The following is a 14,206-nucleotide window of genomic DNA, read 5'->3' as shown; positions in this document are numbered from 1 at the left end:
CGAAGTGATGTGGTGCTGGGCTCTGTGCTGCTGGTGGCTCTGTGGTGCTGGGCTCTGTGCTGTGGTGCTGGTGGCTCTGTGGTGCTGGGCTCTGTGGTGCTGGCGGTTCTGTGGTGCTGGTGGCTCTGTGGTGCTGGGCTCTGTGGTGCTAGTGGCTCTGTGGTGCTGGTGGCTCTGTGGTGCTGGTGGCCGTGACGTGCTGGTGGCTCTGTGGTGCTGGTGGCTTTGTGCTGTGGTGCTGATGGCTCTGTGGTGCTGGTGGCTCTGTGCTGTGGTGCTGGTGACTCTGTGGTGCTGGTGGCTCTGTGGTGCTGGTGGCTCTGTGCTGTGGTGCTGGTGGCTCTGCGGTGCTGGTGGCTCCTTGGTGCTGGTGGCTCTGTGGTGCTGGTGGCTCTGTGCTGTGGTGCTGGTGGCTCTGTGGTGCTGGTGGCTCCTTGGTGCTGGTGGCTCTGTGGTGCTGGTGGCTCTGTGGTGCTGGTGGCTCTGTGCTGTGGTGCTGGTGGCTCTGTGGTGCTGGTGGCTCTGTGGTGCTGGTGGCTCTGTGGTGCTGGTGGCTCTGTGCTGTGGTGCTGGTGGCTCTGTGGTATCCCGGCAGGACTGCTGCTGTCACTGTGAGATGGCGCCTCTATTTCCTCCATAGTCCCGTCTGTGAGAGGAGGAGCCATACAGAGAAAGCTGGCAGCTGCAGTAGAGAGCAAAGCCGCTGTACGGCTCCTCCTTTCACAGGCGGAGTGTATTTGATATCACCTTCCGACTGTGAGCCAGGACCACAAAGAATGTAGCGGCTCCGCAAACATGCATGTAAAAGCCGCCGGCCAGACGGCTGGGCACATCCGCACAGTTGGGACGCTTCAGGAGATGAAATCAACACGCCGTGACCTAACGACGTTTCGTCCTAGAAGACGTTTTCAGACCTTTGAAAATGTCTTCTAGGACGAAACGTCGTTAGGTCACAGCGTGTTGACGTCATCTCCTGAAGCGTCCCAACTGTGCGGATGTGCCCAGCCGTCCGGCCGGGACGAAACGTCGTTAGGTCACGGCGTGTTGACGTCATCTCCTGAAGCGTCCCAACTGTGCGGATGTGCCCAGCCGTCCGGCCGGGACGAAACGTCGTTAGGTCATGGCGTGTTGACGTCATCTCCTGAAGCGTCCCAACTGTGCGGATGTGCCCAGCCTTCCGGCCGGCTTTTACATGCATGTTTGCTTCCTATGACATGTGAGTTGATTATTTTTTTTTAATTAAAGTTGTACGTTTCTACACTATTGGCGCCTTTCTTTTTATTTGGGACCTGGCAAGCGGTCTATCTGAGGGATTGCGATCTGGTCTGATTCCTGTCATCTTGAGAGTTCTGTCCACATCTATGCTGAAATGTCTCTGAGAGTCACCCAGTCATATTCCATGACATCCTGAGAGCGTTTCTAATTCCTGGTCTGGTAAGGGGCTCAAGTTGTCGGTGGTGGCTGTTTGATTTCTCTGTGGGAATTCATATACCCTGCTTATTTCAATTTCAGTTCGGTAAGGGGCTCTTATATCGCTGGTGGAATGCCTATCATCTAGGCTACTCTCTCTGTACTAACACCTAGAAGAGTCTCTCTGTGTGTTGGCTCATAGCTTATCCTGTGTTTTTGATTAGCTCTGGTAAGCAGCTTCACGATTGGTGATGGATACACCTTCTTTCTGATTTAAGTTGGTGCACTTGGGTGTTTATTATATTTGTTGTGGGGTTTTATGCTATGGCGTCCTTTTCTTTCCTTATGTGACTCCATGCTATCCAATCCCGGGAGCTCACCAGGGATATCTACAATCAAGGTGTTTGGATAAATCCCCTGCTTTTATTTACTACAAGTCTGGTAAGCGCATTACCTAAGGGAGCTTGGATTCCTCATTGTGCTGACCTTATTTCACAATATTTTTGGATCTCTTAAAAGACTATTTAATCACTTCACTTCTTTATTATCAGAACTTGAGAAACTGATTTATTATTTTTTTATTTTTTGGACATTTATTTGTTCCTATTCACTGAGCGCTACTTATTATTTCCACAGTTTTCTAGGGTGTGGTCACACTTGAAGTTGCTGCTTTATTTATTACCTTCACCTTTAGCGCGGTTATTTTTTCTATTTTTCATTACTGTATTAATGTCACTGGTCCCCAAAAAGTGTCAAAAATGTCAGTTAGGTGTCCGATCTGTCCGCCGCAATGTCGCAGTCCTGCTGAAAAACATTGATCGCTGCCATTACTAATAAAAACAAAAAAAAAATCCAAAAATCTATCCCGTAGTTTGTAAACACTATAACTTTTGCACAAACCAATTAAAATAAGATTTTTGGGATTTTTTTTACCAAAAATATGTAGCAGAATACAAATTAGCCTAAACTGATAAAAAAATTTGATTTTTAAAAATTTTATTGGGAATCGTTTATAGCAGAAAGTAAAAAATATGGCGTTTTTTTTTTCAAAATTGGTGCTCTTTTTTTGTTTATAGTGCAAAATCTAAAAACCGCAGAGGTGATCAAATACCACCAAAAGAAAGCTCTATTTGTGGGAAAAAAAGACATCAATTGTATTTGGGTACAGCGTCGCATGACCGTGCAATTTTTCGTTAAAGTAACACAGTGCTGAATCGCAAAAAATGGCCTGGTCATTAAGGGGGTAAAACCTTCCAGAACTGAAGTGGTTAATAATTTGTCTATGTGATTACCAATTTGTTGGAAGGACAATTAGGAAATTACAGACTAGGCTGAAAGAACATATAGCCAATGTTAAATCCGGGTTTCCTGGGCATAGTGTACCCAAGCAGGTACTACTTTTCTTGCTATATATACATTTTCCCTGAATTTGAAGGGCAACTCCATTACAAGGGAAATAGGATTGCACATCATACAGTTTGATGGATCAACGCATTTCGCTTACAACATAAGCTTCTTCAGAATCCGGATATGTTTAAAGTCTTCATAGTGTATGCCTTATAATAAGCAGACAACATGGCAAAAATGTCAATACAGTATATCTATTACAGTCAACACATAAAATATAATATACAACTTCCATGTTAAATACATCAACAATAAAGGGAGCAGGGAGAGAACAGATTAACCATGGAGGTATAATGAAAAAAAAATCCCTCCACAGTTAGTCTGTTCTCTCTCTGCTATCAGGAAAGGGCTCATCTGCTGGTGGCACTGTAGTTCCCAGATCCATAGGCTGCAGTTCCAGTGTCCACCAGTGGGTGTCTCTCAGCAGCCAGAAGCTGACATCTCATGCAATCAGTCATCACCTGATGCTGGTTGCAGGAAGTGTATTTAAACCCTGTGCATGCTCTTCCTCTCTGCCTTGGTGTTGTCTCCATGTGCTCCTGACCTGCGTTCCTGTGTTCCTGCATCCTGATCCTGGACTCTGATTCTAAACCTGCAGCCTGGTTCCTTCCTTCCTTCCTGCTTACTCTGTCTCATGTTACCCTCTCCCTGTTGTATTCTGTCTTGTTCCCAGCTCCCTCTGCTTGTTCTCCCTTGTATGACCCTGGCTCTATTATGATTGCGATTAGTTTATCCTGTTTTCTGTATATATTTGGTTTGAGCAGTTGTTCGCTGTGTGTCACTATTGCTTAGTTATCTGGTTTGATTTACACAGTTGTAGTTTTCTGGAGGTGCGTTTACATTTGTGTTATTCACTTATTTTTAAATAAATTATTTTCTTTACACTTTACTTGTGCTTGATATTCTCTGTGGCAGTCCACACATTTCTGGTCACACATGTTGCTGGCATAGGAAGGAATCAGGCTACAGGGTCAGAGTCCAGGATCAGGATGCAGGGACACAGGAACGCAGGTCAGGAGCACATGGTGACAACACCAAGGCAGTGAAGAAGAGCATTTACAGGGTTTAAATACACTTCCTGCAACCAGCATCAGATGATGACTGATTGCATGAGATATCAGCTTCTGGCTGCTGAGAGACACCCACTGGTGGACACTGGAACTGTAGCCTATGGATCTGGGAGCTACAGTACCTCCAGCAGGTGAGCCCTTTTCTGACACCTGCTCCCTTTAGTGTTGATGTTCGGGACTCCAACCAGCTAACGGATTTGCCGCCTGTTTTCTTGGGTCTCCCGGTGGGACAGGAGACCTGGGCAGAGCCACGGAAGGCAGCAGGGGGGAAGGGGACCTCCATTCCCGCTCACTGGGATAACAGACAAGCGGCTGCTGAGCCGCATGGGTTGTCATCTCCGACTGCCGACTCTAAAAAACTGTACCGGATTGATGCCTGCATCCCGGTGCAACCACTTTTTCAAGACGACGTACCGGTTTGCGGGAAGTGGTTAATTCAATGTTTTAAAGTGTTTGTTACCTTAAAAAAAAAAAAAGATCCTGTTCCTTTTAAAGCATGAATAACAGCACAGTGCTTATGCTGTGTAATTTGGCCCTTTGTATCATCTAAAATACCTGGTTGAATCTGCCTGGCGCTGCCCTCCCTTCGGTAAACTGACCACCGTTTATAAAGGCTGCTGAGCCCTGACATTGTGGTCAGTTTATGTGCCTCCATCATCCACTGTCTCTCCTGTGTCTCTGCCCTCTTCCTGTCAGCTCACGTTAGTGCCAGCCCCTCCTCTCCTGCTGCTAAAATAACTTTGTTATTTTCAGGCAATCCCTAGTGTTCCATAATGCTATGTGCCCAGTGTGTGTGCTTTATTAAAAAAACGCCATTCTGTACTTTAATTAGAGCGCTGCCCGGCGCTGACATGACTGCTCTCCTCCTCTCCTTCCCTTCTCCTGACTAATGTCAGCAAGGGATTCCCATCCCCTCCCGCTGTAGCTGTCAGATCAGGAGAGGGAACGGCGGGCGGTCACGTGAGTGCCAGGTGGTGCTCTGAAATATAGAATGGCATTTTTTTTAATATAGCACACACACTGGTCACATAGCATTATCGAACACTAGGGATTGCCTGAAAATTACAAAGTGGGTTTACAATCACTTTAAGTCTAGTGTCATGATTTTTTTGTAATCAATTTAGATTTTTATGTGAATTTATGTATTATTTTAGCAGGCTGATTGTTTTAACCACTTGCCGACCAGTCACTGGGACTGTACTGCGGCAAAGTGGCTCGATTCCGTTCAGCGACGTACACCTACGTCGCTGGACTCCTCCCGTTGTGGGCGGATTTTTACATTTTTTGGGGGGGAATTTCATATAAAAAAATGTGAAAAATATTGTTATTTTTTCAAAATTTACGCTATTTTTATGTTTATAGCGCAAAAAGTAAAAATCGCACAGGTGATCAAATACCACCAAAAGAAAGCTCGGTTTGTGGGAAAAATAGGACGTAAATTTTGTTTGGGTACGGAGTTGCACGACCGCGCAATCGTCAGTTAAAATCGCACAGTGCCGAATCGCAAAAAGTGGCCTGGACGTAAGACAGCAAAATCCTCCGGTGGTAAAGTGGTTAAATAAACACTTTGTATTTTCTTTTTTTTTTTTTTTGCTTAATTTGTTTTGTTCACAAGATGAAGCAATTTTTCACTTATTATCTGGCTTTGTCATGTTTCATCATGTGGTAAGGCTTTGCTGCCACACAGGTGTTATTCTGTGTTGATTGGAGTTAGCTGGCTTTAAATCTAACAAGAGTGTGATGGTTCCTGTCCAGTCCCCTATAGACATAGTTTCTGACCAAAAATGTAGGGCACGGCTTGTATGTAACAGCATCACACACTTTTGCCGGTTGGAGCTGCCATTGTTTGCGGTAAACCATCAGCCTTCTACTGCCTAGGTGTGAGGCGGTGAATTCACATGGTTTATCAAGTGTGATTGTACCATATTACTATTGCATCTTTTTTGTTAAAAAAAAAAAATACTTTTTTTGGGAAAATTATTTTTATTTGAATTTTTCAATAGACATTTACACACAAAACACATAGTGACAGCCTGGCAATCAGGCTACACCAAGGAAACATAACAAACAAGACCTCAGCACTGGGACAGCAATACAACTTCAAGACTAGGACAGCAGTACAACTCCAAGACTATACAAGCTACATAATATTCCAACCAAGAATACTTATCAAATATAGAACAGTAGATTATGTATGATAGCTCCCATATTTAATGACATACAACCTAAAATAATAAAGAAAAAAAACAACATCAATCTTTCTGGATTTCTCAATAATCAGTCTCAGGACACCTGTGCATCCCACCATATCGACAAAATAGTACTGACCCAGTTAACAATAAAATAGACCAGATTAATCGGACACGGTATCGATATTATTTATCCACCCACCCCATACCTTATCAAACTTGGTAGGTATTCCTCTTTTGGAATCCTCCTTCCGCTTTATAAAAGGGAATAGCTTTATTAATAAGCGCTTTCCACGCAGGAATGGCAGGAGGAGCAGTTTTTTTTCCATGAGAGGACAATCGGTTTTCTAGCATAATAAAACAACATTGTCAAAAGGGTGTGAACCACTTTCCTAGGAGCCAGGGAGTCCACCAGCCCCAAGAGACACACTTCTATGGATGGTCGTACACACAACAATGTAACATCTTCTATACATGTAGTAATTTCTAACCAAAACTGTTGTATGGCTGTACACTCCTAGAAGATGTGCATAAAGTCTGCTCTGGATGAACTGCACCACCAGCAGCTGGATGACTGAGTGGGAAAGATACTAGCCAATCTAGCTGGAGAAAGGTATATGCGGTGTAAAAAAATGGTACTGGATTAGATGGTCTCTAGCAAACACCATTCTGGAAAAAGTAATCTCCCAGAGATCATCCCATCCAACTGAGGACAAATTGCCACCCAGGCATCTCTGCAAGGTGCAAGAACCCTACTGGTATTGGTACACAGTTGTTTATGTATATTGGACAGGGCCTTTTATAAAGATTCATCACTAAGAAGGCTTGAGTTTTTAAACCTACTTTCACCATAGCAGTATATTGTATTATTTGGTGTTTATCTTCCCAAGTGGAGGTGTGATGCTTGTTCCTGCACTGGGAGCCATTGAAGGAATATATAGCCAAAGCCTGTTGAACCATTTATAACTTAATGGTCCATCTCATCTGGTAATGAAATGCATGGCGGGTCATAGTACCTGCCATGCATGTATGGGGCCATGGCAAGACCAAAAAAAAAAAAAAAAATGTTTAAAATGTACTGTATAGAATATAAATATTGCTATTGGTCAAATTACAGATGTCAGGATTGGTCAGTTAAAGCTAAAAGGTTATTGGTAATTAAAAAAAAAATATATATATATACTGTATTGATTGGAGGAATTTCAATCCTGGAGGTGACAGTTATTCCTTATATAAGGGAGTGAATTAACGGTTTAAAATCAGTCGACAGGAGAGGACAAAGAAGTTCGTTGGCAGTTACCTTGTCATGGAGTCCCTTCTGCGTGAGTTGCTGGAGAGAGCCCGTAGTGCGGATGGCGAGGAGTGGGTGAAGAAGTGCCTATCCATTCCGGTGAATGCCTCCGTCTCTGCTGGTCCTCCGCCATCTTCGTCTCAGGCTTCTTGCGTGTTTCCAGCTCCTGTTGACCCCGGTGCTGACGCAGCCTCCGCTCGGCGGCCTTCACGAATGGGATCGTCCGCCCCCGATGACCTGGATGCGGTTTGCGGCGATCGTCATTTCCGGGCGACGGCTTCCTCCGGGTCCCGGGATAGGAAATCGCCACGGATCAAGAGGAGGCCTAGCAGATTCGGTCCGGCTGCGGTCTCGTCGGCTCCAATCCCTGCCGTTAAGAAGAAGAAGGTTATCTCAGATAATTATGGAGCCTGTTGGTCCTCGGTCCCTAGTAGGGATAGTGTTTCTTTTTTACAGGTTGCAGTTTCTCCTATTATAGGTAGGCCGACGAGTACGGTTCTAACCGGTTCAGTACCGGCAGCGGTGACCTCAGATTCCCTTATCTGCCGGTGTTTCAATTTCTCTGTCAGCTCCTGTCCAACGGCCATCAGCTGGCGGTGCTGCGGTCAGTGATGACGCAGCTGTTGCAGGTGAGCATCCTGCTAGTGCTGTATTAATGTCTGAATTTTTACATGTTATGTCTACTTTTTGTAAGAAATTTTCTACTCCTGTGTTGACTAGCGATTCTACATTATGTGGGAATGTTAATGAGTCTGAGGTTCCTGCCTCTTTGCAGGAAGTTTGGGGGGCTGATATGCTTATGGAATCCTCTCCCTCTGATGCCTACATTATAGATCCAGTACAGGTTGCTCAACATGAGGCGTTCGCTGGCAGTTATAGAAATATACCTGAGATTGCTTTAAAGGAAGCTTTACCCTGTCCTGTATCTCCTTTAGGATTTCATCTTAAGGAGACTGTTAAGGAAAAGATTTTTAGAGGGGAATATGTTGACATCCTGTCCTTGCTTCCTGGCCTCAAGCTTTCAAAGTTTGACAATGATAAGACTGGCGAGGATAGATCCAGGGTAGCTCCTAGGACATTCCATAATTGGTTACAGGGTTTCTGTATCTATTTAAGTGTGCTAGGTGAAAAAAGACCAGAATTGTGTAGCGGGCTTTTCCAGCACTTGGATATAGTGCTGGAAGCATACAAGAATTTCCCTGGTATCTAAGTGCTACAAGAAACAAGCTTCGCTTGGTAGTCAATCGAATGAGAAGCAAACTTTTCTTAAAGGCGGAAACTACAGTGAGCTTGGAAAAAATGCTCCCATGGCTACGGGTTTACCCAAACCGTAAGTCCGCCGATATTTTGATTCAGGGTTTTTGTTTTTCTTTACCTTCCTTTTCAGGTACAGGCTGTGTAATTCACGACAATCTCCCTTCTGTGGCTGTGCATCCTGACGTCGTCAGGCACAAGATTGCTAAAGAGATTGCTAGCGGTAGGGTTGCTGGGCCTTTTTCTGCTCCTCCCTTTCCTAATTTTAGGGTCTCCCCGTTAGGGGTCATAGCCAAGAAGGCGGATGGTGATTTTCGTTTGATACACCACCTGTCTTTCTCGTCAGGAGAATCGTTGAATGACGAGATTGCTACTGATTTATGTTCTGTATCTTATGCTACATTTGACGATGCACTGTCCAAAATTAGAAAAGCAGGTTGCTCGGCCTTACTTGCTAAAGCCGACATAAAATCCGCATTTCGACTATTGCCCATTCATCCCAATGCTTTCGATTCTTTGGGTTTTTGTTTCGATGGAGAGTTCTTTTTTGACAAATGTTTGCCAATGGGGTGCTCCATCTCCTGTTATTATTTCGAATTATTCTCCACATTTTTGGAATGGGTGATTGCTAGCAAATCAGGTCCAGATAGTGTACTACATTATTTAGACAACTTTCTCTTTATTGGTAAGGCAGGGTCTTCAGATTGCATTTCTTGTTTTAGGTATTTTGAAAATATTTGCTGCGAATTTGGTGTTCCATTGTCGGTCGAAAAGTCAGTATATCCTACATCTTGCCTTGAATTTTTAGGTATTCAAATTGACACGACTGCCATGGTTTTTCGTCTACCTGATTCAAAAATATCTAAAATTCGTTTGCTTTTGAATTTTGTTGTAGGTAGGAAGAAGGTCAGGTTGAAATTTATTCAGTCTCTCCTGGTTTTACTCAACTTTGCATCAAGGGTCATGCCTATGGGCAGGGCCTTTACTAAGCGGTTGTATAGGGCTATTTCCGGAGTCTCTTCCCCTAGTCACTTCATTTCTGTGTCGGCTGACATTAGAGATGATTTATTAATTTGGTTGCTTTTTTTGGATTCTTTCAATGGCTACACCGTTTGGCAAGACTGTTTTTGCTCATCTCCTGCTTTAGATTTGTTCACTGATGCCTCCGGCTCACACGGTTATGGCGTTTACTGGAACGGCCATTGGTCAGCTGCTACTTGGCCTGTCTTGTGGATAGATAAAGGTTTGACTGGTTGCATAGTTTTATTGGAACTGTTTCCAGTTCTAGTTGCATTGGAGATCTGGGGACTGCAATTTGGTAATAAGCGTATATTGTTACATTCCGACAATAAAGGAGTAGTATTTGCAATTAATTGCTTATCCTCCAGGTCTCTTCCGGTCATTTCACTTCTTAGGTATTTAGTATTGTTATGTTTAAAACACAATATCTGGCTGAAAGCTAAATATATTCCCGGATATTCCAACGTTATTGCTGATTCTCTGTCTCGCCAGCAGATGGACCGTTTTCGGATTGCAGCTCCCGGCGCGGATCTCTTGGGCCTTTCATGCCCTTCTCACCTGTGGAATCTGGTCTGACAAAGGTTTCTTCTGCTATTTTCTCTTCCCTGGCTCCTTCTACATGGCGCTCGTATCACGCCGCGTGGCGTATGTGGTCTTCCTTTTTTGTTGGCAAAGATAGTCATGAATTTTCTTTTTCTGAAAAAAATGTTTTGTCCTTTTTGGAATATTTATTTAATAGACAGTTTTCTTATTCTCATATTCTCAAATCTTTAGCTGGTATTTCATTTTTCGCGAAATTGCACGGTCATCGCTCATGTATGGAAATTTTCTCAGTGAAATTGGCTTTAAAGGGTTAACGCAAGTCTAATATTACCCCTGATAGGAGACTTGCTGTTTCCCTTTCATTGTTGGAAAATTTGTGTGTGGCCTCCATTTCTGTTTGATTTTCACATTATGAAGCTGTGTTGTTACAATGCGGTTTTTGCTTATGCTTCTTCGGTGCATTTCGCATTTCAGAGATGCTGGCGTCAAAATCATCTGCCATCGATGGTTTACGGTTCTCTGATGTTTCTGTTACCAAAGGTGTGCTTCGCGTTTTTTTGAGGCGAAGTAAAACGGATCAATTTGGTAAAGGGCATTGGATATCTCTGGGGCGATACGAAAATTCTAAAATTTGCGCTGTTCATCGGGTTGAGAGTTATTTGTTAGTTAGGCCTCTTCCATTTCTTCAATTTCTCATACATCAGAACGGTAGCCCACTGACGGTTTTTCAATTCAATGCTTTTCTTAAAAAATGTTTGATCCATTTGAATTTGGGCCATCTTCCGATTTCCGCTCATTCCTTCCGAATTGGCGCAGCTACCACTGCTGCTCAATTTGGTATGTCTGATGATTCTATTAGAAATATTGGTAGATGGCGTTCTGCCGCCTTCAAGTCATATGTCCGTCCTAATTCTTGTATTTAATTGCAGGTTCCCGTAAAATTATTTGGCTCGTTGGACATTCGTTCGTTTTTTGGGCCCACAAGAGGGCTGAAGTTCGGGTTTATACTACAAATTTGGGTTTTTCATCCTCCTCTGCTTCGCTATTCTGGTACTGTAGGCGTGGAATGCGTTGGCATGACATCTGTTCTGTTTTTTTATGAACTGTTTTTGATTTGGCCTTCCCCCGATGCGGTTATTATTCATCTAGGGGGCAATGATTTAGGCTCCCGAAAGAGCGTAGATTTGTTATTACATATTAAATCTGATCTTATGCATTTACAGTCTGTGTTTTCTGCTTGTATTTTTTTTTTTCCGAAATTATACCCAGATTGTGTTGGTTTTCGGAAGAGCAATTATTTTTGGAGAAAACACGTATAAAGGTACATAGGGCTATTTCTAAATTTATGCCCTCTATGGGGGGTTTTTCATTCAGACATGTGGATTTGGAAGGGGGTTTAGGGGGTTTTTATATATGGGATATGGTTCATTTGTCGGAAGTTGCAAATGACATTTTTAATCTGGACTTGCAATCGTGTATTGAAAGGGCTTTGGGCCTTGTGGTGGTGCCATGCTTGTAAGTTGAGCATGGCTTGTGGGTGTGTGTTTCTTGTATGGTGTCATACAATGGGTGGTCCGAGTTTTTTGATTGGATCACAGTTATAGTTACGTTAATGTGTATGGTTAGTTCGAGCTTCGGGGCTGAACTAAAGAAATGTAGTTATTAAATATAGTTAATAAAGGGCCACGGCCCATCATACCATTGCAAGTCCAGCATCGTTTTTTGTCTTTATTTAATTATAAAGTAATATATGTTTAAATTGTTCTGCATGCGGCACCATGAAATGCATGGCGGGTCATAGTACCTGCCATGCATGTATGGGGCCGTGGCAAGACCAAAAAAAAAAAATGTGTAAAATGTACTGTATAGAATATAAATATTGCTATTGGTCAAATTACAGATGTCAGGATTGATCAGTTAAAACTAAAAGGTTATTGGTAATTTAAAAAAATATATATATATATATATATATACTGTATTGATTGGAGGAATTTCAATCCTGGAGGTGACAGTTATTCCCTATATAAGGGAGTGAATTAACGGTTTAAAATCAGTCGACAGGAGAGGACCAAGAAGTTCGTCCCTCCCACCCTCCCTATGTTCATAGTGTTGTGAATGGGTGTGTGTTTCTTGTATGGTGTCATACAATGGGTGGTCCGAGTTTTTTGACTGGATCACAGTTATAGTTACGTTAATGTGTATGGTTAGTTCGAGCTTCGGGGCTGAACTAAAGAAATGTAGTTATTAAATATAGTTAATAAAGGGCCACGGCCCATCATACCATTGCAAGTCCAGCATCTGTAATATATGTTTAAATTGTTCTGCATGCGGCACCATAAGACTCTGCTAAATGTGTTATATGGTGGTGAAATTAAGTTTGGGTGTATGTACCATCTGCCTACAGGATGGATGTGGCTTTTTACTTGGTATCACAACTCAGGCTGGGTTCACTGTAGCTTTGGCCGCGGCTTACAGCAAGGGGTCCGGTGCATCCCTGTTCTCTGTTTCAGGTGGAAATCAGGTCCGAATTTTTGCCTGAATTCGGGCCTGAAACCTAGCCAAAAACACACAGGACCCTTTTCCAGTGCAGCTTGCAGCCGTCCCAGAGCTGTGTGAACCGGCTCCATTGAGAGCCATTCACACTCTCCTGTCATGTGAGTGGATGCAGGGAAACCTGCATCCAATTTGCATAAGTGTGAACCCAGGCTCAAGAGGAGATTGCACAAGTTTATGTATGATCAAGGTCGACCGATCTGCCGATTTTCGGCTTGTTAGTATGATGCTTCCGACAACCAACTCCGACTTTTTGGCAGAAAAAAATCTGGTGTGCAGGCTATAAAATTTTTGTTGGCCGTCAACACAACGGCCGATTTTCGTGCAGTCAGTACAGATTTCGACAGGGAAAAATCTGATGAGCAAGTCTGGGCATGAAGAAAGAACACAAAGAAAGCAACCCAACACATGACATCACTTCTGAAGTAGAATTTTGTTGGGCGAGAAAATTCGTGTGCAGTCTAGGCACATTCCAACCAACAAAACACAACTGGACAAAAGACGGACGATCGGGCGGCCGATAATCGTTGCATGTGTACGGGGCCTTAGTCACATATGGACTGTTATGGACTTCCATGTTTGATGGTTAATATTTTTTGTTGTTTTTGTCATTATTTTAGCACAGTTTTTTTGTTTTTTGCTAATGAAAATGATGAAGGTACATTTAGCAATTCACATGGTTGCTGATTAAAACAGGCACATCGAAGTATGCAGGCATCCGAGTAAAGCTGTCCACAGACCATCCTCCGCACCGCTGGCTCTCACCGCTGTCAGTCTGCAATCGTGACCGGGAAGACAACCCTGCAGTAGAGCGATCTGAAAGCGAGGCATGGAGCGCACCGTGGAAGGTACGACGTCGATGCCGGTGCTGAGGATGGTCTATGTGGACAGCTTTACTCCCGATGCCTACATACTTAGATGTGCCTGTTTTATTCTTCAACCATGTGAGTTGCTAATTGTTATACCTTCATTAAATGTACCCATATTGCTACACTTAGAGGCTCCTCTCTTCTCTTTTATACTCAGTTGTGCCTTGACACTACTTGTATATCAAGACATCGCTTGTTTATCAAGTCAAAATGTATTAAAAAAATGTTGCTTGTCATGCAAAACGCTCTCAAACCAAGTTGCTCTCAATCGTAGGCTTTACTGTAAATCAGTACAAGCTCTTGAAATATTTATTCTCCACAGAACATCTTTTTTACTGAAATTGTTTGTGCCAGTAAGCAAAACCTTTTCAACTCCAGCAATACACAGTAAAAATGTCTCTGATTGATTTATTGTTTTGTTCTGTCTTCCAGACCAGCAGTCACTCAGAAAGAATATTGATTGCAATGATACAGGGTGTGTCTACACATCTTTAATATAATTATAAAAACATGAAAAAACAAGACTATAAAAATGTAAAATCAAATACGTTCCTCAGGTAAACTTTTTCAGTTACTGGACAATATGGATACAAGCTGAAA

This window comes from Pelophylax lessonae (assembly GCF_965119305.1).
Source record: "Pelophylax lessonae genome assembly, chromosome: 11".
In the NCBI taxonomy this organism is placed as follows: Eukaryota; Metazoa; Chordata; class Amphibia; order Anura; family Ranidae; genus Pelophylax; species Pelophylax lessonae.
This window is presented reverse-complemented; position numbering follows the sequence as displayed.